Source organism: Lichenostomus cassidix, chromosome 2 (assembly GCF_008360975.1).
Source record: "Lichenostomus cassidix isolate B80296 chromosome 2, HeHo_3.0, whole genome shotgun sequence".
In the NCBI taxonomy this organism is placed as follows: Eukaryota; Metazoa; Chordata; class Aves; order Passeriformes; family Meliphagidae; genus Lichenostomus; species Lichenostomus cassidix.
In genome coordinates this window covers 148953993-148979612 of record NC_139482.1, presented here as the reverse complement: position 1 = coordinate 148979612, position 25620 = coordinate 148953993, and the positions used below count along the sequence as shown (strand labels likewise).

The 25620-nt window shown below is 39.4% G+C and overlaps 1 protein-coding gene across 7 annotated transcripts in view; it reads left to right on the top strand.

Moving 5' to 3' along the window:
* The window catches only part of TSNARE1 (t-SNARE domain containing 1), a 442869-nt gene extending 417554 nt beyond the window's left edge, over nucleotides 1-25315 (top strand). For all 7 annotated transcript variants that reach the window (XM_085053686.1, XM_085053689.1, XM_085053691.1 and 4 more), the window contains one exon: nucleotides 24421-25315. The gene's annotated coding sequence lies outside the window, so the exon portion shown is untranslated. The remainder of the gene's footprint in view (nucleotides 1-24420) is intronic.
* The last annotated feature ends 305 nt before the right edge of the window (nucleotides 25316-25620 follow it).

Here is a 25620-nt window from a genome sequence, read left to right as displayed (position 1 = left end):
CACTTTCATCTCAATCGCTGCAGCGAGGCTCCTGTTGAGCATCTTCAGAAAAAAAAGTGCTGCTAAATTTCTCCTAACCTGCTTGCCTGGCAGGAGACAGAACAAAGAACCTTCTCTTTATGTGAAGACATCTTTGAAGGCTGCTGTTAGCTGGTGGGACCTCCTGTCATTGGCAGGATCTCGACTGCTGTGCTCCCAAACTCTGCTCTAATGGATTCCTTTTTGTAAGGATTTGCTTACAGCTCATCCTGGCTTGGGTTGTTCTTTTTGTGAGATCTGTGATGGATGAGACAGTCAGAGCAGAGCCTGTGTGGCCCTGTCCTTTCTGGCTCAGTACTCAGCAGTGCTCCCTTGAAGATGCTGGTAGGTCCATATTCTAGAGAGGAACAGAATCCCAGAATGGTTTGGGGTTGAAGAGATCTCAAAGATCATCCAGTTCCAAACCCCCTGCCATGGGCAGGGACACCTTCCCCTGTCCCAGGTTGCCTAGTCCTGTCCAGCCAGGCCTTGGACACTTCCCACTTCTAGAATTCTGCCATGACCACTGCCTGTTCCAGTGTCTCTGGGTGATATTTTCCTACTATCCAACCTAAATCTCCCCTGACCCAGCTTTAGGTCATTCCCTCACTGATCCCCAGAGAGATCAGTGAGAAAGCTGCAGACCACAGCTGGGCAGCATCAGTCTTAACCTAAAGACACCAATCTAAAGTAACACCTGGACCAGGACAATCTGTGACAAAAGCAATGGAGACCCTTTTGCTCTGGTTCTCAATCAGTGACATTTCAAGCAGCAACTCCACAATGCTCCTGTTGTCCCTGCTCAGGGAGGAGAGCTCAGATCACTGACAGGGAAACACCAGGCCAACGAGTCCTGCATTAAACAACTAAATCCAATGAGATGTGAATGGTGATATTGGAACCACAGGGAGCCTCCTGCAGACGCCAAAAAAAGTTGCCCTGAACATGAAAGGCACCTCAGCTTCTCCACACAGAGAGAGGGATTGGATTATTTTTAAAGCAGCCATGACAAAACGAATATTTTGGAATCTCTAACCTCCGATGGCAACTGATTCCTCCAACAGGGAGTGCAAGAACCCCCTAAAGGCACATCCCATCGAGTTATATCTGACACCCAGGGAGAGGCAATGAGCCTTCAGCAGGCAGACTGCAAAGCAAGATGAGCCTCATCAAAGAGGAACTGCCAGCTGTGCAGTTAGGGCTAATCCTAGTTGGAACCTAACAGGAGAGGAATTCTTTGGCATGTGGATTTAAATGGGCTGGTCCCAAAAATGTGGGGTATGGTGTGAAGCACCTAAACAAAAAGCAAAGAAAGATGTCGTGTCTGAGTGAAGCATTTCTCATTCAGTGCTTGGCTTTCAGTGTGGTCTGTGGTACTTTAAAATGAAACAATACTTGACACGTGGGAATTGCCACTTTTCCACATATATTCAATTTAAATTTAATCTGTTAAGAAAAAATAATCACAGGATTCAGTAGCAAAGACGTGTGGTTTATGTGAAAGGAATATAAACTATTTATGTGAAGACATAGAACTGCAAAAGAAGTATAATATTTAAAAATAAACTATTTTATGGTTAGTAAACATAAAAATTAATATGGCTTATATAATTCATTTCAGTTCTCTTTTTTATATATTTTGGTATGATATAAAATTCTCTCATCTAAGGAACATGACATTAGCCCCAGGATGGTGAGTGGTCAGTGAACAATCATTTCTCATTTACATAAATAATTTACAATAATTTACCATGTGATCACAGGTCTAATTTCCTGCACACCACTCAAATCCAGAATATGAATTTAATCTCTTCTTTGGGAGCACCCATATCTCACTTGACCATTGCACACCAAACTTATCTCCCATAAATTACCCCTTTTATGTAGGGTCACCCTTTTTTGCTCAGATTTTATGAATGATGACCTGAAGTGCAGAGATGTTTTTGTCAAAAATGATTGGTGGCATTTGGGTGGTGAATTATTCATGCTCATGGCCTGTTTTATTCAGAGAGCTGGGCCAGATGACAGCCTGTAGGTTCACAACAGATCTTAGTAGCAGATGTGCATTCCCAGAAGCTTTGCAGATACCCAGAGACTGGGATGGTTGTTTCCCTGTGAGTGGAAGTCAAGGGAAGCATGGAAGAGGAATTCCCTTTGCCTGCACTCCCTGTGAGCTTGTGGGACACAGACAGGAGCAACTGGATGGGTCATGCAGGTGACATTTCTACAGAATTTTAAATTCCTGAAGAATTTAGAAAGGGACATCCTTATGCTTACAGTTAGCACAGACAAACAGAGCCCTGCATCTGTTTTTCACATGAATGACAAAAGCAATATTCTGGATGCCAGTGCCAGTATCAGTCCCCTGCTTGAAAAATGGGTACATTAGAATTTCTCAGCAAAGCATCTGAAGGACATTTTAGGACTGTGGATAAAAAAGAGCAAAGTTGAATCAGTTTACCGAGTTTGCATGGCTGTGTGAGGTGATCTGTAGTAATCAGCAAGGAAAGAATGACCCTCGTTGAAAGGGAGGCAGAGATGCACAGGATGTTTGAAGCACTTCTGGCAGTGAGTCGTTCTGGGTAAGCTCATTTAAATGGTTATGTGCCCCCTTATGGCCTCATCAATGAGGCTATTAAAGCTAAGGTTATTTCCAGCAATGGATACACTTGCACATCACAAACTTGGGAGAAGAAGAGAATAATAATTATTGGGGAAAAAAAAAAAAGTCAGCAAAACAGAGAGAACAACAAACCAAAAAAAAAAAAAAAAAAAAAAAAAAGCCAGGATTTTGACAAAGCCAATTCATTCCTACTGCTGTGCAGAGAGATAAACAGAGATTGAACATCCACGATAAACTGTGTGGAGATAAATCCTTGGGGAGTGGAAATTAAAGCTTCAAACTAATGTAGGCAACTTCAGCACAAAAAGGTGGGAACACTGCTGTCTAATTACAGGATAAACACATGCAAAACAAATGCTACTAAAGCACATGGGTCACTGTCTTCAACAGCTGTTGCAGGAGAATTTTGAGCTTTATATTATCCAATTCTGTGACAAAAAAGCTTATATTCTGTCATCTGCTTGTCATGCAGCTCTTCGTGAGCCATTTGAACTCCTTGTGGCTCAAAATGCCTGTAAGGAGACTTAAGCTCTGTTTTACATTTGCCATCTGATACCCAAAACATAGCCAGATTCCCCTGGGATGAAAACCTGAGTATGTCACTCCCTAACTCAAGCAAAGTTTTTATTAACAACTCACTATACCTGGAAGAAGACATTGGTTTGTGGAAGCAGGAGTGTGGAAAAGTCCTTCTGGCCTCTCTTGAAACAGAGGTTGTTGTTTCTAGGTTCAAGAATTTTGCCTTTTTTTTTTTTCAAATTCCTTTGACTCTTAAAATAGTTGAATTAGTAGCTTTTCTTGGGTCAAGAACCATTTTATGTAATTTCTGACTCACTCAGGCCTGCATCACATCTTGTGAGAGTGAGATGTAAGGTAAACGCAGAAAAAAAATATTTTAAAATAAAAATATATACAAACTTCACAAGACTTGAAGGTGGAAAATTATCTATAAAGCCGTCGTGCTGCCACAGTGCAGTTGGGATGCTGTGGAGAGAGGCTTCTGTCTGGGTGAGGTGCTGTGGTCAAGAAACTTGTGTGGTTTTGTTATAAATGTATCTCAGTTCAGGATTTTCAGCTCTCCCCTCTTCCTAGAGCATTATTGATTTATTTCTATTCTTACTCTTTAGCTCATAACCTCCTTGGCTTGAGTTAGACTGGAGTCACAGGAGAGGAGCATCCCTGAGCTCTGGTGTAGATATTCAGAGTAAAATGCAAATTATTCTAAACATAAAATGAAAATACTTCCTCCCTCACCCTGACCAAACTGTAATTCCATATTAATTGCTAATTTCCAAAGTTGGCTTTTAAAAATTTTTAACACTGAAGGTGTGATATCCTTTCATTTTTTTTTAATGTTTCAGGGTGAAGTTTAATAGCATTTTTTCCACAGCTCTAGGAATTGCTGTGAGACCTGAAAGGCATCACAGGGCAGTGGGTTTCACAGTCCAGTTGTGAGTTTATGTGTGGGACTTGTCAGTCATTTTGAATACAGCTTTTCAGTACAACAAAATTTATTCCTACTCTATAATTCTGTGTAATTCTGGAGTAATTCTGAGTTATAAATTGACTTCAGTGAAATATGATTATTTTACATGCTTTTAACTATATTACCATGTCATTGCATTTGCATAATAAACCTCCCAATCTTTTTCTTTTGTTTGAGAGAATATTTTCCTCTAACCAGTTGTTCAATCATCACCATCTCTTTACCTCATTCTAGTTTGGGCTCTAAATGCTTGACCTGTCACCTCTAATTTTGCATTTGCCTCTTGTTTCAAGTTCTGACCACATTCTGAAATTACTTGGGAAAATTAAATACATTAAATTTTAATGTTTTTTCCCATGAGTCAGTTGCTCAGTTTTGCCTCAGTATTTGACATTGTTGTCCTTTTTTTGACATTTGTGCATCTACTTTGGTGTAAAGAGGAAAAGGGATCTGAACTTTAAAATGTGTCACTGGGGCTGGATGGTCATTGTAGGCTTCTTCCTACTGAATTGTTGTATTCTATTCTATTCTATTCTATTCTATTCTATTCTATTCCATTCCATTCTATTCTATTCCTTTCCATTCTATTCTGTTCTATTCTATTCTATTCTATTCCATTCCATTCTATTCTATTCTGTTCTATTCTATTCTATTCTATTCTGTTCTATTCTATTCTATTCCATTCCATTCTATTCTATTCTGTTCTATTCTATTCTATTCTATTCTGTTCTATTCCATTCTATTCTATTCTGTTCTATTCTATTCTATTCCATTCCATTCTGTTCTATTCTATTTTATTCTATTCTATTCTATTTTATTCTATTCTATTCTACTCTATTCTATTCTATTTTATTTGAACATAGTCTATTCTATTTTAGTCTAGTCTAGTCTAGTCTATTTTCTATTCTAGTCAATCTATTCTATTCCAATCCATTCCATTCTATTTTGCACAATGTCGTTGTCTTTCCAAGTGAAGTTGCTCTCTCAGTCTTGGATTGGCCTCACAAATAAAAGCTGCTCAGAGGTTTTTCCTGATGTGGAGCTGTAAAACAGTCATGGAATGGCTGATTTGCTTTCTTAATTCTCAACAAATGAAAGGAATTTATCCTACTTACACTCACCTGTGTGTCCTAACTTCAAGAGCAGTGACCAACAGCACAGATCCTTCCTTTTCTCTTAACCATTTTTTGTGCTCCAATGCTTTGAGGCATGAGGACCACAACTTCAGCTGATCTGTAATGCTCTGGGGTAATTTGTAGCCATTTGTCATTTCTGGGCACATTTCAGCTCAGTAAAGTATTTAAAAGTAATCCTGCAGCTTTCATATCTTTAGGAAGACTGCACAGGTCTGCACTTGGTACTTTAGGTGCCAAAATATCTTGGAAAACTTTACCTTCAGCAGGATTCCTGCTGCAAACTGATGTGTTGGTTGGTACATAACCCCATGGCTGAGTGCTCACAGCATATCAAGACAGCTTCAAAAGCCCCAGCACTGAAAAAAAAAACTAACAGAAAGCAATTAGATGAAAGGAATTTCATAACTTTTCTATGACAACAACCTTTGGTATTCTTAGTACATTTTTATTTTGAGCAGTGAGTCACACAAATGTAGCGAGAAACAACAAAGAGGACGTCAAGTTCCATTACTGCAGCACGATGGTGGATGACAAGGGCATCTGGTTGATAGAACAGAACAGAAAATTGCACTTTGTCTGGCAATTAGGGGAACAAAACGGAAAAATTGTCACTGTCTTATTTCTGTTTAACTTCAAAAAGTACATATGATTTCTGCCTGGGGAAGTTCTGTAGGTGGCTGCCTGCCTTCTAGTCCTGCTGAAGCATCAATTTATGTTCAAAGTGGAGAAGTAAACCGGGTGATGAAATATTCATCTGACTAAATTCCTGTCTTTTTTTGTTGTTGTTTTGTTGTTCTTAAAAAAAAAAAAAGGGGGGGGGGAAGGAAAAAAGTCCCATTTCTGACTGGCTTCAGCTTGGGTGTTGATGTAACCACTCATGATGGGATATTGTTTTTTAATGAACTTTGCAGCTGGTTGGTTTTTGGTGCCAGAAGGACTGAATGATGCTGCAGACAGAGGAAAGCAAACTTCTTTTCTTTTCAGAGCTGAAATCAAAAGCTGAACTTTCGTGCATCTTTTAAAAGATCTAAACCAACCCATAGATCCCTGTCCTGTACTTCACAAAGGCTGGTCACACTACCTGCAGCTACCAAAACAGGGATAAAAAAGATGTTAGTTTTGTAACGTTTCCCATCTTTACCAGATCACTGGCTCAGTAGTCAAAAGGGAATTTGAATGAGTTATGCCAAACGATTTCATTTCAAGCTGTAAATAATGCTTTTTGTCTCTCCTTTTTCTTGATGTTTTTTCTTTTTTTGGTCATTTTGAGAAATGTGACTTTCTTCTCTGAACACAAACCAAATCCAGCCCATTATCAACTGGATTTAATATTAAAATCCCAGGAGTTTTCATTAATTCTCACAAATGGAGTGGAATTCAAAGTAAGTCTTGCTCACTCTGTGCCAAGGTAGAGGTCACAGAGACCACCCTGCTGTGATGAAGATGCACAAAGCAGTAGCAGCAGAACTGGGTGAATTGGGACCCAGATTACGTAAATTATACATTTCCTGTGCTTTCTCACGTTTCTAATTACATTATTAAATGTTCAACATTATCCCTTAATTGTTCCTAATGACTTCATGTATAACAAGCCACTGTTAAAACAGAAAATTAGACAGTCCTTTCCTCCTTCAAAATGTTTTATGAAGACAAAAGCATCCCACAATTTGCATTTATTTATAACCTTTAAGGAAACCCAGGGAGTCAAACCACATCCTCATCCAGCAGGGTGTGAAGGTTTCCCATTAGGATAAGAGGCATTTTCAGGTTTTCTCTTGAGAGGGAGCTCAGTTGCTGGGCTCTGCAGGGAAGTGGTCCTGGCACCAAATCTGTCAGAGTTCATGGAATGTGTGGACAATGCTTTTAGTCAGATGGTTTAGTTTTAGGATGGGTCCCTTCCAGCTTGAGATATTCCATGATCCTAAATCAATTTTGGGGTCAGTATCCCTTGGCAAAACATCACTAAAGCCTTTTGATCATTCTAAGATCCCCCTTTTGTAAAATACTTCAGTGAGACCTGAACTTTCCAGTTTGTCACTCCAGGTTCCATGGGGTCCTTCTGCATTTGGTAACCAATCCCATCCTAAAACAAGAGCAGCAGATAGGGAATTCTGTTCCTCAGAGATAAGGCAAGAGCCCAGCTCCCCAGTGAGTTTTCATTTGTGCTCAGACACGGCTTGTATAATTTTTAGAACACGTGGTTTCAAACTCAGAGGGAGTAGGTTTGGATTAGATTGTGGAAGAAATTCTTCCCTGTGAGGCTGGTGAGGTCCTGGCTCAGGTTGCCCAGAGAAACTGTGGCTGTCCCATCCCTGGAAGTGTTCATGATCAGCTTGGAGCAACCTGGCATAGTGGGAGGTGTTTCTGCCCATGCCAGAGGGTAGAACTCAATGATCTTTAAGCTCCTTTCCAACCCAAACCATTCTGATTCTGTTATTCTGTGAATATAATACATATTTAGAGTCCATGGGCTAAAAAATGCAGGGGTGCCAAGGTTTTGTGGCACAGCATGGGCAGGGCTAGGAAGCAAGAGAAAGTAGCAAAAACAGGACTATCAATAGCTCCCCAAAGTCACTTCCAGCATGTGACACCAGGGCCCATGACAGATGTTTCCCTTTCAAGTTGTCTCTTCTGAGGTCTCTTCCCCAAATTTGAAATGAAGGCAATGCAGTGGAAGTCTTTCAAATGCAAATAGGAGAAGGGAAATGGCATATGGCAGAAGGAGATGCATGTGATTGGATATTTAGCGTTTCTTTTCCAGAAACTTTTATGATTATGTTGAAATGTGGGGTTCTGCTGATGTTGAGGATAGCCCATGTAGTTCTGAATTTTTTAAGGGATAATTGGCTTCAGCAAACTGTCCTTTTTTCTCTCTTTTCCTTTACCATAAGAAGTGTGACTTTATAGGGTTTGGAAATCCTTCTATTCACTTTAGCAACAGATTCTACAAAGTAAGTGTAGTTCTTCCACTGGCAGTGCTTTAAAGCAAAACAAGCAAACAAACAAACAAGAATCAAAAGAGAAAAGCATTAAGCAAAAAGATTGGCATTAATATGAATTTCTGTCCTCCTGATTGCAAAGTTTAGAAAATGAGAATCCACAAAGTAACACAAACATATTTTGCATCTCCAGAGCTAATTAGCATATACTGGAGGGGAGAAAATTACATGAACTTCTAAATAGAAATCTTAATTGTCAGCCTTTGTGTTTCAAGGCAGTAAGTGCATCTTGGCATTTCTGCCTTTGTGATCCCTGGATAGGGAAAGAAAAGAAAAGAAAGTCTATTTGCCCTTTCTTTTTCAAGTCCTTCATTAAAGTACCCTCTGTAATGACTGTCCAAAAAAAATGAGCCCAAGCTAAAAATTATATTTATTTCAAACTCTGTGGGAGGTGAATCAGAATTCCTTGAGTTTCCAAAAGACCTACTCCAGTTTTATATTAAAGGATTCTGTCTGGTTTTCTGGACTGTACTTCAGAGTATTTTGGAGGCAATATTTTGAATTTGACCTTTTCTTCACTGGATTTGGGATTGCTCTGTGTCCTTTTTGAATTACCTGGAAGACACCTCAAGCCTGGAGCATATAATTTTGTCACTGAGCTTTGCAGAGATTCCAGTGTGACACCTTTTCTAACATTTTCAGTAATCCCAAATTACTAGTCCATGTAAAAAATGTTTCTTCAGCAGGAGTTCTACACCATAGAGACACCAACCTTAAATACCTATGAAATTGCAACAGATAAGAATACTTAAATTTACGTAAAGAATAGGACACCTCCTTTGCCATTGCACTTGAATATTGCTCTCTGTCATAGATGGTTTTAGGACACTGAACTTTGTTTCCAATAAATATTCTGAACACCTTTATTAACTGCTTTTTTGTAGTCATCCAGATTTTTCCTCCTAAACAGAACAGTCTCAGTGCATTTGTATTCTTGGATTTCTGTGATATTTCTCTCCAGCCTCATAGAAATATAACACCTCTGCAAAACACAGCTTTGAGAGTGCCTCAGAGATCGGAATATTTGCTCAAATATAACTGAAATGATGAAATATTGGAAATTTGTGAATTCCTTTTTAATGCTTTCCTTTGGGCACCGACCAATTTTGGATAGAGAAAGACAAATACCACCATAATAATAAACAAAATCCTTACATAAGCAGAAACAGGGAGTTTCATAACAAACAATCGGATGGCTCCCAAGTCATTAAAAAGGTTATTACAGTTGAAGGTAAAGGAAATCTCTGTTTCTGTTTTCCCAAAGCATTTCTCTCATGCACAGGCAAATATTTGCTGTCAGCATTTTGAAACTTATTCATGATACCCTATTTGGGTTTATCATTGTTACCCTTGTAGCATTTTTTGCTCACAGAAGAAATGGGAAATAAGGCTCATGAAAACTTTCACCTCTGAATGAAGTGTTGCTGATTTTAAATGATTGAAAGATATGGATTTAGAGGAAGTACTGTATCCACATCTGCATTTAAAAGGCCAAATTAATCCTACTTGTAATTAAATCAAGGCTTAGACTCTGTATCCAATGTTGCAGTGCATTTCTCTTGGATGGATGGATAGATGGATGGATGGATGAGACCCAAGATTTTTTTTTATTTATAATATCTCTGTGCTGACTTTTAAACATTGCTATAAAACAACAGAAGTAATTTCAAACACTGTAGAAAGCAAATATTAGACTCCCTAGGCCGAATTCTCATTAACTTTAACACCAATTTACACCACTCTTGCAGTGCACTGGGGCCATAAACTGAATTACATTAAGCATAAAATGTTTCAAATGTGAGAACTAGACCCAGTGTGTTTGCAGCAGTTTTACAGCTAACTTCCCAAAGATGGTGCAACACTTTCCACTTTCCTAACAGAAGGTTCAGCATGGCTTTTTCCTCATTTTTAATTCGGGAGAGTCTCTTCCTTTTAGTTTGCATGATTTTGGATTAGGCAGAAAAGAGCCATTAAAAGAATCTCCCTCCCAAAAAACTCAAAAAATTTATTTCTAAAGCAAAAAAAAAAAAAAAAAGCAGTTGCATTGCTGAAACTCTGTCATTGACTGCATGAGCCCCATGCTGGAATTAGAACATCCTACCCCTGTATAGAGCTTGTCCATGACAATTTTTCTCCATTATTGAGTAAAACCTGACCAAACCAGGCCTGGCCATGTAGGGAAAAAACCCCAAAACTCTGAACATGTAAACCAGATAGATCCAGTCAAAAGTCTCCAGTGTGTTAAACAAAAGGAAATTTTAATATAATAATTGATAATGTTCTAAGAATATATTTTTATACCATGTCTGGCATGACCTGCTAGACCCATCAAGATTTCCAATGTGCCAGCCATGAGTAGATCTAATTTTCCCACACAGGCATTCAAATCTGACATAGATCTACAGATAGTGTAGGAGATGCAATTTGAAATACACATAAATATTTTAACACCTTTCTGTTTATTATTTCTTGTAGTTAAAATTCAGTAGAATCCAATATGAAATTTGTGCTTTTTTGGAAATATCCAGTTTTGCTTTTTTAAAATACTGAATTATTGCAGATGTTGATGAATGGTAATGAAATAAAAACTCTACATTGATTATAATTTTCTTCATAAGGAATTCAGATGGAGGATTAAAATAACCAGAGAATTTCTCAATAAAGGAATTAATGCTCTGAGAACACATTCACAGAACATTATTTTTTTATGGTACAGTGGACACTGTGTAAGTTACATTGGAAGATAGAACAAATAGAGAAATATCATTGATTAAGTAAATATTTAATGTGTTTTGTGGATTCAGAGTTTCTATAGAACAACACACAGCGTGTTTTATCAAGAGCACACATTAAATACTTTGCATCTATTACTGGTACACATTAAATACTTGCAGAAGGAACTCTGAGCTGCTTCACCCTGGGTGATCCAGTCCCAGAATTGGTGCAGGAATGTCAGCAGGGAGAATTATCTGCAGTGCCTCATTGAATGATGCAGCCACTGTGCATCAGAGCTCCCTAGAACAAGGTCCCTATCAACCCCCAGAGGGTGAAAACCTGCCACCAAATTGCCACAGGCCTTTTGGGACAAATTGAACTTACCCTGTGAAGTAGGAAACAAATGCACATGATGAAAGGAATGGTATTTATGGAAGTACTGTAAAGGAAAGACAGGAAGGTGTGACAGGCATCACATAACATTCTGGGTGAGGCAACAAAGCTATGGAATGGCAGCCATCCAAACAAATTTGGAAAACATTAAACTATGTAGCAACCACAATGTAAATGGAATAACAATCCTTTAGCCCTATGGTGCCTTTGGCTGATTATTTTTGGAATGCAATTGCTGTAATTAAAACCACAGTCTTACCAGATTGCATGGAATCACAGAGTGGGTCAGGCTGGAAGGAACCACAGTGGATCATCAGGTCCAACCTCCCTGCTCCAGCAGGACCATCCCAGAGAACATGGCACAGGGTTGTGTCCAGAGGGTTCTGGAATATCTCCAGTAGGGAGACTCCACACACTCTCTGGATGATCTGTTCAGGGCTCAGTCACTGCACAGGGAAGAAGTCCTTGCTCATGTTCAGGTGAAACTTTCTTGTCATCAGTTTCTCCCCATTCCTCTTGTCCCATTGCTGGGCACCAGGAGCAGAGCCTGGTCCATCTCTGACCCCTCCCTGCAGATGCTAACAGACAGGGATGAGATATTCTCTCAGCTCTCTCTTCTCGAGGCTGAACAGCCCCAGCTCCCTCAGCCTTTCCTCATCAGAGATGCTCCAGTCCCAAATCATCTTCAAAACCCTCCACTGGACCTGCTCCAGGAGCTCCATGTCCCTCCTGTCCTGAGGAGCCCAGCACTGCACACAGCACTCCAGATGTGCCTCACCAGGGCTGAGCAGAGGGCCAGGATCACCTCCCTTGACCTGCTGGCAATGCTCTTCCCAATGCACCCCAGGATCCTATTGACCTTCTTGGCCACAAGATGAGGACCAATCTGAAAGCTAAACATTTCAATAAATTGTTGTTTTGTTTTGTTTTGGTTTTTTTTTAATAAGCCTATTATTTCTGACTCTTTTATTGAATTCTCTTTACCCTCTTTCCTCTCTAATATGCCCTGCACTGACTTTCCCTTCTGAGGTCTTCTACTAATTTTTTGGTACAGCCCAAACTTATCGACACTGTAATATACAGGGCCATAGGAACAGCAGAAAAAACACTATAAAAACTTGAATCCTACTCCTAAACTCATGCAAGTACTTGCTGGGCCAGCAGAGTCTGAAATCAGCAGAGGTATTTCTGCTGCAAGGACAATACCTCACACAGTAATTCTGCTGTCAAATGGTTTGTGATCAGCCAGTCTGAGTCCAAGGGGTTGGAAACAACAGAAGCTCTTTCTAGGAAAGAAACAAGACCTCAAGCTGTTTTGAACAGAAGTGGTAGAGTTCAATAAGAATTCATCCTTTGAACTTTGTCTTTCTTGGTTCTCCTTCCTTACATTTTCTTTCATTCTGCCCTCTGCTCCAACCCCAGTAGCTTGCACCCATCTGTTAAAATATAAAAAGGGCTCCCTCTGCTAGTGCCTATTAAAGTGCCATATGGCTGAGGTACAGCCTGAGGTGCTGAGCATCACAGAGTGCTGCTCTGCAGAATAAAGATTCCTGCACTTGAGGTTTAATTAGGTAAGTGGTTTTTAAGTAGCATTGCAGTTTCCCCTTAAAATATTTGCTATTCCTCACCAAAGAAGCAAGATGAAGTTGGTCTAAATCACAGCCTGGCATGGATCAATGAGTGTTCCCATCATTCTCATAATGATTCAGGTCTCCTTCACCTTCAGGGATGGGAATAACAGGCAAAGTGGTCTCCCCAGTGTGTGTGATCCCTCCTGCTGTGGAGGAATCTTTCCAACTTCACTGCTGCTGCAGACAGGGCTGTGCTCTGGGCTCCATCTGCTGCAGAGGAGGAGGGAATTCTTTATTTCCAGATGCAGCTGCACTGTAGGTTTACTGAGGGGGGAAATATATAGAGGAGTTCTGTGCTTTGAGGTGTCACCTCGAGTGTGGTGCTGCAGGAATCTGTCACCTCCAAAGAAGGAATTCCAAGCTGGGAATGCAGGGTAGTGAAGTCAAAAGACATCTGAAGAAACATTTGGCAAGATATGCTTTGAGTTTATTGTGGTTCTTCCAACTACTGCCAACCACAGGTGAAGAACAATAAATATTATGAATTTTCTTTTCCTTGACTGTTTGCTTGGTTTGTCAGTGCCACTGTCATTCTTGTTAAGAGGGAATTTCAGTATCTGAGGAGACAGGATGTCCACTTGCTTGATGCTTGTGAGGATGTGGGCTTCTGTTCAGTCCTGCTAAATATGATGAAAGCCCTCTGAAACAGTCCACGGGGAGTCCCAAAATTCATTGCTAAATAACATTGTCTTGGAGATTTTGGTTGGCCTGGACAGGCAAGGCTGTGCATCCACTACCAAAATTATTCTGCTTTTCATCCATCTACAGAGACATAAAGAAAACTCAGAAATCTCTTTCCATTCCATGGATTCACAGTATTTCCCTGGAGTTTCCTATCTTGTATTTTGTCTACACTAATTTTTCACTTTTATGTTAAGCATGTCAAATACCTCAGTTGCTGTAGTATCCAAGATCTGTTAAAAATACCTAAACAGATATCTCTTTTTTCTTCCTCTGCCTTTTGTTTAACAGGCTTGAGCTGTAAAAAGGCTTCTTTGATAACCAAAAGTTCTCCCTGAGTCTCCTGGAGCCCTTAAATACTTCATCTCCCCTCTTTTGTCTCTTAATCCCTTATAGCACTACATGCTAAGGAGTAAGTAAAATCTTAATCATTTCTGTTCGCAGAAATGGAGCCAGAGGCACAATGCAGAATATATAATGTATAACTGGCTGTGCAGTTACTACTCATGATTATCTTCCCTCCCCAACAAACTCCTGTTTCTTTTCTAAAGAGAATGTAGTCACTTCTGGAGCTCCACATAATCCCTTTAGTGATGCTCTTCCCAGCAGATAATAATCAGGGAGGAGTTAAATGGATTCAACACCCTGGTAAATCTGACCCAGCTGATTTTGGGAATGTGAGGACACCCAGCCTGGCCAGTACAAAAAGAATGTTTCACCCATTCACTGTCTCCAGCAGCAGCCATGAACCCAAGGAAGAGTAATAAGAGATGATGTACATAAAATATTCCCTCAGGCACTGTCCAAGCTTCTGATTATTTCCTGCTCAGGGAATTCTGACAATGTGTCTTTCTTAGTAACTGAGAGATCTTTCTTTGAAATATTTTTCTATTCTTCCCTTCAGTCTGTGGGTTTTATTTTATTCATTTTTGGTGAGGATGGCAGGAGAACATACATATTAGAGGACAGGGTTGCTTTGCTGTGCATGAAGAACAGTATAGGGAATACAATACATGGAATAACTAAAGAATTTGTGAGGCTTCCATGAGATGGGTCTCAGTAGGATCTAGCATGAGAGTTGATACTTATGCTTAGTTCCAATACTGCTGCCCAAGAAAATGAAGATAATCTGGATTCCATAGGAAAATGGGAACACTTTGTGTGTACATTAAAAAAAAAGAAGGAGGGAGGGAGGGAAGGAGGGAGGGAGGGAGGGAGGGAAAGAAGGAAGGAAGGAAGGAAGGAAGGAAGGAAGGAAGGAAGGAAGGAAGGAAGGAAGGAAGGAAGGAAGGAAGGAAGGAAGGAAGGAAGGAAGGGACTATACATTTATAAATTCCAGGGCACATTATTATGAAGATAGGTTTCTTTCCTGATATCAGTCTTGTCCATCTGGTCACTGAAGTTTTATTTCTAGAAAAAATATACAAGGCAAACCATTAACATCTGAGAACAAGGTTGTACAGAAATATTTGTTTCAGAAGTAAAATATTTAAAAAAATAAATAAAGATGAGCTTAATGTCATTGAAGTTTAGACAATCAAATGTCACTTAGTCACTTGATGTTCCCTTTCAGGCTAATGCATAGATATTTTTTTAGCTATTGAACAGATTAAAGGTGAACCAGATTGTCCCCTCTCCTCTCTAAAGAGAAATGAGGGTGATTTTTGTTCATCTGGAACATTGGAATAAAAAGAATCTCATCCATAGTGATCCATACTGACTAATCTGGGGCAGTAGAAAAGGGAATAAACACACACCAGGCAGGATATTTCACTCACCTTCACTGGGAAAATGGTGGAAGAGATCAAAAGGAAAGTCAACTCAGCCATTTTTACCCTTATTTATGAATAGGCAGCTCAGGTTCAAATGAGGAGGTGTCCAAAAGATTTATCAAGGTTATCTACAAATATCAGAGTGAAATCCCTGACATATGTGCATTTTCCTGCCATAAGCAGGGATCAACTGCTTTAGTCTCCCTGGTGTCTACTAAAATATCTCCTTTCTGATGGGATTAGGTTTTGCAGTAATCCAGTACTTTCTGCTGGAGTGTAAGCAAAGCAAACATGTGAAGCTTCCTTCCATTCAGTGCCTCAGCCCTGGCACCATCTGCAGGAATAACACCAACATATGCATGTAAAACCAGCATCACCCAGAGTTAACAACAGCTAGAGCTCAGATGGATGAAAAAAATGCATTGCATTTACATCTACAGAATTTATTAGTTCTTTTTTAATTAGCTCTCTATGCAGCAATTTATTTCCAGCACTGTTCTAAATGAAAACATTATAAGTTGCAGTTCTGTTTGCAGTATTAGGAGTTTTATCCATTCCATCTCTGTCCTCATTGACTAAAACCAGTTTTATTTCCTTCACAGTTAAATAGTATTAAAAAAATTATCTGAGGTAGGTACTTCTTGTGTTTAAATATGCATTGCTGCTGCTCCAAAACCACCCATCAGTGTGTGAGACAACAACTCTTGCTATGCAGTGTGGATTTCTTTCCTAATAGGGAACCTTTTCAACTCTGATTTTCTCTGCACAAACCACATTCTTCTTCCACCAGCTCCCTTTCAGCAGAACTGGAGCACACAGTTCCTGCTCCCTTCGCTGAAATAGTTTAATGCCAACCATTTTGTGTGCCTTCTGTGGGCTTTTTTAAGGTTTATTTCCAGTAACACGTGAATGAGAATTTAAGGGTTTCTGTCACCTTTTACAGCTCTGATTTGCTCGCTCTGTAGTTAAAAGCAGCTGCAAGGTGAAAGCCTGGTATTTCCCCATGGCAGGTGCTCAGGGATGGTGAAATAGGAACGAGGCACTGGATGGGCACTGAGAGATTTGCATCCTTGGCAGCCTTGGCTGTGTACTCCAGTGCTTAAGCATCCATCTCCTTGAGCTTGTCCTGCAACCAGACATATTTTAACTTAAGTCAGCATTTTTCTTCCTGGTACTTAATCCAAGATGAAAGTCAAATGCCAGTAATTCTGCCTGTTCCCAAAAAACCCTAAGATTTGCCACATTGGTGCAAATGGATGACTTGCCAGGTCTGCTATCTAATCTCTCTTAGTGTCTTAGCTGCCTGTGTTTTATGTCCCTTGTTTTTGCATTATCCTGAGTGCTTCCCAGAATCATTCCACATATTCATGAAGCTGCTTTTCTCTCTCCTTCCTCCCTGCACACTACAGGAGTTGCCAAATGTGAGTCAGGGAGCTCTGTCCTGCTAGAGAAAGACACACAGTGGCTGCTCAGACCAGAAGAGATGTGGCTTCTGTCACAGAACCATCTTGTAGCTGAGCAAAGTTGCTGAGGATTTAAGTGCAAAGTGAATTCGTGGATGGAGAAAATGATATTTTCTTGGTCATTCAGTCACTTGGGTTTAGATCACACATTTAAACCTTCTAACCTTTTTTTATAAGGCAACCAAATAAAGTCACAGCCCTTCTCTGCACCTTGAGCCTCACTCTTCTGCATTTCAGTCCTCAGAAGAAGGTGATTCCAGATAAATTTCCTTAATTTGCTATTGGAATGTTGGGAAGGAAGTCCCGAATGACAAGGATGTTTATTTGAGAAACAGAATTACGGAATCATAGAATCATTAAAATTCCAAAAGTCCTCTAAGGTCATCAAGTCCAACTGTCCAAACACCACCATGTTCACCACTCATCCATGTCCTCAACTGCATATCCACACACTTTTTTGAACACTTCCAGGGATGGTGACTCCACCACTTCCCTGGGCAGCCTTTTCCATTGTTTTACATGAAAGAAATTCTCATAATATCTAGTCTAAAGCCTCCCTGGCACAATTTGATACCATTTCCTCTTGTTCTGCCATTTGTTACCTGGGAGAAGAGACTGACACCCACCTCACTGTAACTTCCTTTCCGTTTTGGTTTGTGATCAGCAAACCAACAGATCATTTCTGACCTTTTTGTAAAATGCAATAAGGTGACCCCTTTTTCTCCAGGCTGAACAAGATGACAATGCTTCTACAAGCAAAGTAATTTTAAGAGAAAAGGAGTACACTTTTTTTGGAGGAAGTATTTTCCATGACTTGCAACCTTGAGAGGAAGCAAGGCCTTGTTAATAAGTGGGTTTGGTTCCTTCTCTCTCCTGGCTTGCTTTAGTACAGGCAAGAAGTTTGTGCTCCAGGTAGCTCCTGGGGATTCCTGTCAGAACTTTCTGGGAGGACTTGTTAGAACCCAAATTTCAAACCTCACACAACCTCAAAAATGCATTATATCAACTGTAGCATTTAAAAAAAAAAAGTTGTTGGGGGTTGAAAAGGAACTTTTTCTTGGATTCAACATTTTCATGTTAAAGAACTATGCAATGACTTTTCAATCATACCCAACTCTGCCACGCACAGCGGGCTATGAGAGAAAAAATGAGGTCAGCTCACTCATAAATAGATTTTCCCCTTGTTTTAATGTGATAAGACAATGCTGCTGAGATTCGCTCTTCACTTGCCATTTAATCAGAGCTGAGTTTGCAATGTCATTACCCGATGTTTCACATATTCAACATCAGGTAATTTAAAAATCTTTATGCAGATGGTCCTGCTTCTTCTATAACAGCATTTGTTTTTAACAGGTTGGGCAAAATTACTCTAATTCATTACGTGTCACCTCACAGGCACTGGGCATTCCACCTCTGTGAAATGAATTTTCTCATGATCTCCCGAGTTCAGCTAGCAATATTCACTTCTGAAATGTGATATCACCTATTATACCTCTTGCCATTATTATGTCATCTTCTGCAGCTTTGCCTCCCAGGTGCGAATTCTAAACTGCTGAACATTTTTAATAGGTTTATATGAGTACCAGTTGCAGGTTTCTTAAGAACTTTGCCATGGACTGTGCACAGTACTGTGTCTGAATCTTTAGGGTTCAGACAGAAGTGCAGAGAAATTCCTAATGGGCACATGAGTAACTTCAAGCAGGAAGATGGAAAAGATTTGGGATTTTTTTTAGTGTAGTGAATCCCAGAGAGCTGACTTAGATAGACAACACCTTTCTTGGAGCACCAAACAGTGCCTGGGCTTGGGATTTGTTTCTGGGGTATTTTTTGGTTTTGTTTTGTTCCCAGTATGATCTCATTCCTTTATTTAGTTTTGCTCTAGGATTAACCCATACTCTCCACAAAATATCCCCATGTTCTTGTGGTGATCCCTAAGAGATGCTCATGGACTTGAATTAACATCTTTATCTAAAACTCCTGTTTTAACAATGATCTGCAGCTGCCAAATTTGAAGAATTTGATTTCAAGGCCAAAAATCCTCTATTCTTCCAAAGCACCTGGATTTCTACTGGGGCATCTTTCTAAACAGAGAAAGAAATTATTTCAGTGAAGTTAAATCCAAAGTGGCTGCTGGGAAGCATTGATGCTGTTAAGAGAATGCACAGGGGAAATAAATGTGTAAGTGAATATTAAGCAATATTGCATGGGGTATATCATCACCCTGCCATCTCATTTTTTTTCTGAGGGAAGACTCCAGGGTTATTAGGTCTGTCCTATTTTAAGAAGCTGTTGTTAAAGCTCCAGGATGAGCAGAAATGACCAGTGTGGCTGAACAAGAACAGCAGCTTTCCTGCTGTTACCAGCTGTGCACTAAAATAATTCCATAAAGAAAAGTGGATATAATTTACTTCCCTAGAAAATTAGTGGGAACAATTATTTTAAAAAATGAACTTTAAATGATGAAACAACAGGATTTACTGAAGGCAAAGTCTTATCATCATGTACTACATTTGAGCAAAGGCCCAGCTAAAGGCCTGGAAGGTTTACAATGTCAGTAATGTAATTCTCACACTAATTTGCTATCTGATTAACTTCGGCTTCAAAGAGGCAGGAAACACCACAGGTTTTCTTAGTATTGTGACCTTTTTCTTCTTTCCCTTGTCTTTGTTTCTTTTCTATCCTAAAAATGCATCATTAAAATTGATGTATCTAATAAAGCTATTATATCAGGCCCGTGTTGAAAGCTTCAAAAAGTGATCAGAAAGGGTTTTCAGAAGCCATTCCCCACCACCACAGATGGAAGAGATTAATTTTAAATCAGTTAAGCCATGAATTGCACTCCAGCTGCAGAGGAAGGTTATCTGACATGGGGGTTGAATTTGATGTTGATGTCCAAAGCGGGTGATCTGATGAACCCAGAAGCAAAGTATATTTACCATATTATCAGGAAAAGAGAATAAGAAAATTAGCAACTACAAGGAGCTAGAGCCAGGAAAATGTAAACAACCAGAGATTTCCTATTTTGCCTTTAATACCTTCTTGGCGGGTTTCAGAAATAGAAAATTAGACCCTCATGTTACAAGATGCTCTCTCCACTCTCAGCCTCCCAGATTAATTTAGGTTCCATATTCATACCATGAATGAGATGATGTCACAGGATTTCAGCTCTGTGATATTTGGAAGCTACTTTGCAGTGTACATCTGAAACTGGTATAGAGCATGCAAAAGTTTTGGAGGAAAGTAGATAAATAAAGTATATTGTGACCTGCGTTTAATTAGTGCAAATTTGCACATGTGAAGGTTTCCGTTTGAAAATATCAAAAAACAGTAGTGCCTTGGAAACAGTTTCATCAGAACATTGAAAAAATAAATCAAAATAAGAGAAAACAAAACTGGATTCAACAAAAAAAAAAAAATAAAAAAAAGAAGAAAAAAATTTTAACAAAAGACAAAATTGAGTCAAAGGTTTAACATTTCCTTTCTCTGGGCTGCAGCTCAGGGGTCCAGCTCTGGCACTCACTCCCTGCCTGAGTCTGACATGTTGAGAAGGAGCCTTTAAATATCTCTGAAGAGCTGTTTTCATGTCCATGTTTCCAGTGCTCACCACCAAAATCCACCTGCTCAATCTGTCCCGTATTTTCCATCCTCTGGACAATCCATCAGGCTTCCCTCAGCAGTGTGGCTGCACAGACTGTGACTTTGCAGAGCTGCTGCAAGAACTTCCACAGCTGGGTGAAGGCAGTGAGAGGGTTTACATGGACTGTAATGAACTTTGAATCATCTCTCCTCTTTCACTGATAATTCCACTTGATAAATCTGTGGGACACTTTTGACCATCTCAGTCAGCTTCTAATGAATGTCATTCCTTCACACTCTCAAAGAACCATTCAAAAAACCAGAAAGCTCTGCATAAATAATGGTTATCTACTATTAATAATGGACTGTGATTTATCTGGATGAGCCTTCTCCAACAGAGAAGTTCATTGACATTCATATCTGTGAGAAAGTCCTAAATCTGTGTAAATTTGCAAAAGTCAAAGGTTGTATTATCACAGCTTATTTACACAGTGTGATACTTGTCCTCATATTTGCCTAGACAGAGATCTCACGTGATCTGAAACACCAACAGGTAGGAAAAAATTAGTTTATTGCTCTGGATAATTTATCTTCCCATGAGACCACCTCTTTAATTCATAGCCAGAACAGCCCAGACTGCAGAAATCAGCAGAGTCTGAACCTCAAAGAGGGGAAAGATGCTTCTCTGAAGCCAAGGAGGGCTGTAGGATGGATCCACAGCTCAGGTTCCTGTTGCAGCTCAGAGCTACCACATGGCTAAAGCAGCTCTTCACAGTCTGTTTTTACAGTTCTCAGTGAAGAGATCTGTCATCTTGCACAGAAGAGTAATTTTAGCACCCTGATAGCAGCAGGGCCTTTTTTAATTTGCCCTCTCTCTTTATGCATGAAGAAAAAAACCATCAAGATAAATAAATCTGTTTCCTTTTATTGACTATGAAAATAATAGAAATTGCTCATGGAAATGCAGACAGACAAAGCCTCAAGTCAGAGAGGTTTCTACTGGTAAAGTTCCCCAGCTATTAAAAAAAAGATATATATTGAGATATATTCCAACATACTTTTAATTTCTTTCTTTCTAAAGACTGTTATTTAGTTCTCAATTTGTATACCAACTAAGACAAGACTGTATAGTCTGTGATTAAAACTGCTAAATTCAGTGGCATTATTACTACAGCAAATAGTAAAAAAACATCTTCAATCAAAACCTAAGAGTATGACAGAACTCAAACTCTTTCTCAGTAACTCAAAATAACTCATTTTTATCCTCAAGTAAACCTGAAATATATATCAAGTCTGCTGGGTTTTTGGCCCAGAGTATCTTCTGACAGACTGCTTGTGTCTGGAGAATCTCTCTTGTTGCACTCCAAGTACTTATTTCTAATTCAAATGTCTTTTTAATGTTAAATATTTTCCCTGGCTGCAGATCAAAATTCAGAATCCCCAGTAGCTGCAGAGCCTCCTAAGAGCAATGGCCTGTGCTGCTCGTGGGGTTTAATTTCCTGTCCAACCCATGCTGCCCTTCATCCCAGCCCTTCAAGAGAATCCTGTCCAAGGTCCACAGGATCTGTGATCTTCCCTTCCCCAGCTGAGAGTTGGGACTGCAGCCTGGGGAAGGGAAGGCTCTGGAGGACCTTTTCAATCTATAAATACCTGAAGCAGGGGGTTGAAGAAGGTAGAACCAGGCTGTCCTCTCTCTTCAGGGGTTTCTCAGGAAAACAGGCAATAGCCACAACCTGAAATTGATGGAAATTTGTTTAAAATACCTCTTTTTTTTTCATGTAAGAGTGGTCAAATGGGAAAAGAGTTTGCTGAGATTTGTGGAGCCTCCAGCTTTGGAGGTATTCAAAATCCAGCTGGGTACAGCCCTGCTCACCCTGCTTCATCTCCAGAATCATCATTGTGTGATTCTGTGACTTGCATGGGCAGTGAATATTGGTGACAGCCACCTGTAAAAATATCACAGGATTACATAATGCCATCAAATGGTTTGGGTTCAAAAAGACATTCAAGACTCTCCTTAAAGCCTTTCCTCTTTAAAAAGTGCTGTGAAATGTTAAATGAACAGAAAAGTGAGTATTGTTCCCAAGTGGAAGGAAAGGTTATGTGGTTGGTGGTGTCCATGCCCTTTCCAGAGCTTTTCCATTTATGGGAGTGACTTGAGCAACTCCTTTTGCAACATTAGAAGGACTTTGGCTCCTGAATTTGTGCAGCTAAATTTAGATGTCAACATTGTACCTTTCTGCATCTGAGAAAGTCATCCTGAAGATCCCTTTGTAGTTCATGCAAGTCAATACCAGCTAGTGAAATTTAGGTCAATACGGAGTTGATGACTTTATTCAAATGATCCCCACCCTACAAATCTTTGGCTGTATTGATTAGATCTGTAATTGCTGTAATAGGAGCCTGAAGCCTGGGAGTTGTTATACTCAGATGGAGGTGCTTACACCTTAAATTAGCTGGGATGAATGTCATCTTCACAAGGGTACTCTTCCCATTAGAGTGTTTCTATTGCCTCTTTGAGGTGTTTGTGGGAATACAAGGAAGGAACTCTCATCTCTGCTTTGTATCTGCAGCACAGCACACAGCAGACATCTGGTTTCAAAATTTTATATAAAGAGTCTTATTATGAGCAGTTTTAAAAATTAGCATAAATAAAAAATATGTGTGTGTCTGTATTTGGCTGCTTTGTGTCTGATCATGGTCTATTTTAACACCTGGTTGGTTTACATTAAAGCATAATTAAAACAGTGTTTCTAAGGTTTTCACCTGTATTAAACAAATTAAAGAAAAGAAAATAGGTTTTTATCAGTTATATCTTCAGTAATAATAATAACAGAGAAGTTTTTCATTCCTTTCCTCACCCTGAATAACATCCTGGATAAATCTAGTTTAACTAGATTTTCTTCCACTGTACATGTACACAAACAATAGTCACTAAGGAAGTAGAGGCAGAATAAACACAAACACTACAAAAGTCTGATGTATTTCATAGTGGTGCATCCTACAAACACACAGGGCTGTGTCAAGGGGTGGTGAGTGCAAAAATACAATCTGTGTAACCTCAGAAGTCTGCAGTGCTGATCTTGGAGGTGATATTTTGCTGCTGATGTCTTTCTTAAGAGGGTTTTCTCCAGTGACTGGAGAGAAACAGGCTCTTTTATAAAAAAATGGCTTTTCAAAAAAATTCCATTTACTGTCTACATGAATAGTGTAAACATTTTATGGTTTACATATACATGGTTTTGATTTCTAATTTGAGATCAAATGTTACAGTGAGTTGTTCCTAGCCAGAGGAAGTATCTAAGGTTTTCATTGCATGGAAAAACAGGAAACAATACAATTTCTTAGATATATTCTTTCCTTCAAAGTGCATCAGTGTCACACTCTGGCTTCTATGCTTTGTCCACTTTGCAGGAAAAAAAATTAAAACTAAATGCACTTTTCTGCAGGTATGGGAACTGCTGGCATGAAGAGAATACAAAACCTACTTTTTTCCTTTCTACAGCAGGCTTTATGTTGTATTTTCTTTATGAAGTTATTTTTTTCTGTACTCTCAGTCATAGAACCATAGAATCATGGACTGGTTTGGGTTGGAAGGGACCTTAAATATCCTGTTCCAATCCTCTGCCATGGTCAGGGAAACTTGCACTAGACCAGGTTACTCAGAGCCCCTTCCAGCCTGGTTTTGAACATCTCCAGGGATGAGGAATCCACATCCTCTGGGTAATCTGCTCCAGCCACCTCATCCCTTCCAATTCCACAATTACCTTAGACTGGAATCAGTTTAAACACACTTTTCTGAGCTTAATCTGCTTCATTGTTGACTCTGCCTTTTGGGGGGAAGCCACGCTTCCATCAGTGACAACTTTGCGTCAGAAATGCTCTGGGGATGCTGTGAATACTCACCAGCTGTTCTTGCTTTTGCAGAGCCTGTGATCACCCTGGGAAGTGGGATGGATTCTCCAGGCATTGCACATTCAGGCCCTGCATTACTGATCACGCCATGTTAAACCTGCTGTAACCAACAAACACTAATTGTATGAAGGAAAAGCTAAGTTTTATACTATGTGTTGGTATCATTGTGAATAATTTTGCCTATTTTCCCCCCCTCCTTTGTAGGCATGTTTTACCTTATGTCACAGATTTTAATTATGTCTCCTGTGTCTGGAGAATGCTATTTCTCTGCCTCCAGATTTGCTATACAATGTGCTGTAAGATAAGTAGCCATTAATTCATCTTTATTGTTTGTGTTTTTAACATGCTCCTGATCTCCAGTTTGGCTCATTTAAAACCGTGAAAGTCAAGATGTTTTGTCTGGTTGGTTTTGTTTTTTTTTGGTTACTGTTTTTTGTACGTTTAAAAATTAATTTAGCTCAGGTTCCCCTACTGTGCGCTGCTGCTTTAGAATTTGCTCTGCTGGATCTGAGCTAAGCACTTCCCCAATTACATGTGCCATTTACAGCACATCAGTTAGACGCTTATTTGATCCCACTGTATGCACAGAATGCCACATTGATTTGTGAGAAACGCCAGTGAAAAAGGAGGACAAATAAACCAAATATGCTGTTGCAATTTTTTTAAGGCCTTTACAAAAAAACCCAAGCAAAATATCTCATGAAAGATGCCAAATCTTGCTTTAGATTTCATTTCATGGGTTTGAATGCAACTAACGTTTGGGATTTTGTTCCATTTTCATCCACAATGTTTTCTCCTGACAACATGATTGAAAATGCCATTTAAATTCATCTTTAAATGTGTCATGTATTATAAATGCAGTTTTTCTCCAGTAAATAAAGCATTCCAAAAACGGTTTTAATTAAAATGCCATAGGAATTATTGAAGAGAATTTAACAAAATCATATATTTTTTTGGGAACAGTGAAATCTTCTGACAAAAATACTTCTCACCAGGGAAAAAAAAAGAAAAAAGGAAAAAAAAAAAGTTACCTCTGTATGTTATGGGGGTTTGGGTACTGTGAAGTTTTAGAAAAGAATAACAAATATTAAACTGGATTCTCACCTGCACTGATTTCAGTTACATGCTCCTTTTCCAAAGAGCTGACACAGTCTTTCCTCAGTCAAGGCTGGGCACAGAAAATGCTCAGAGAAATCCTGCAGGTGCTTAAAC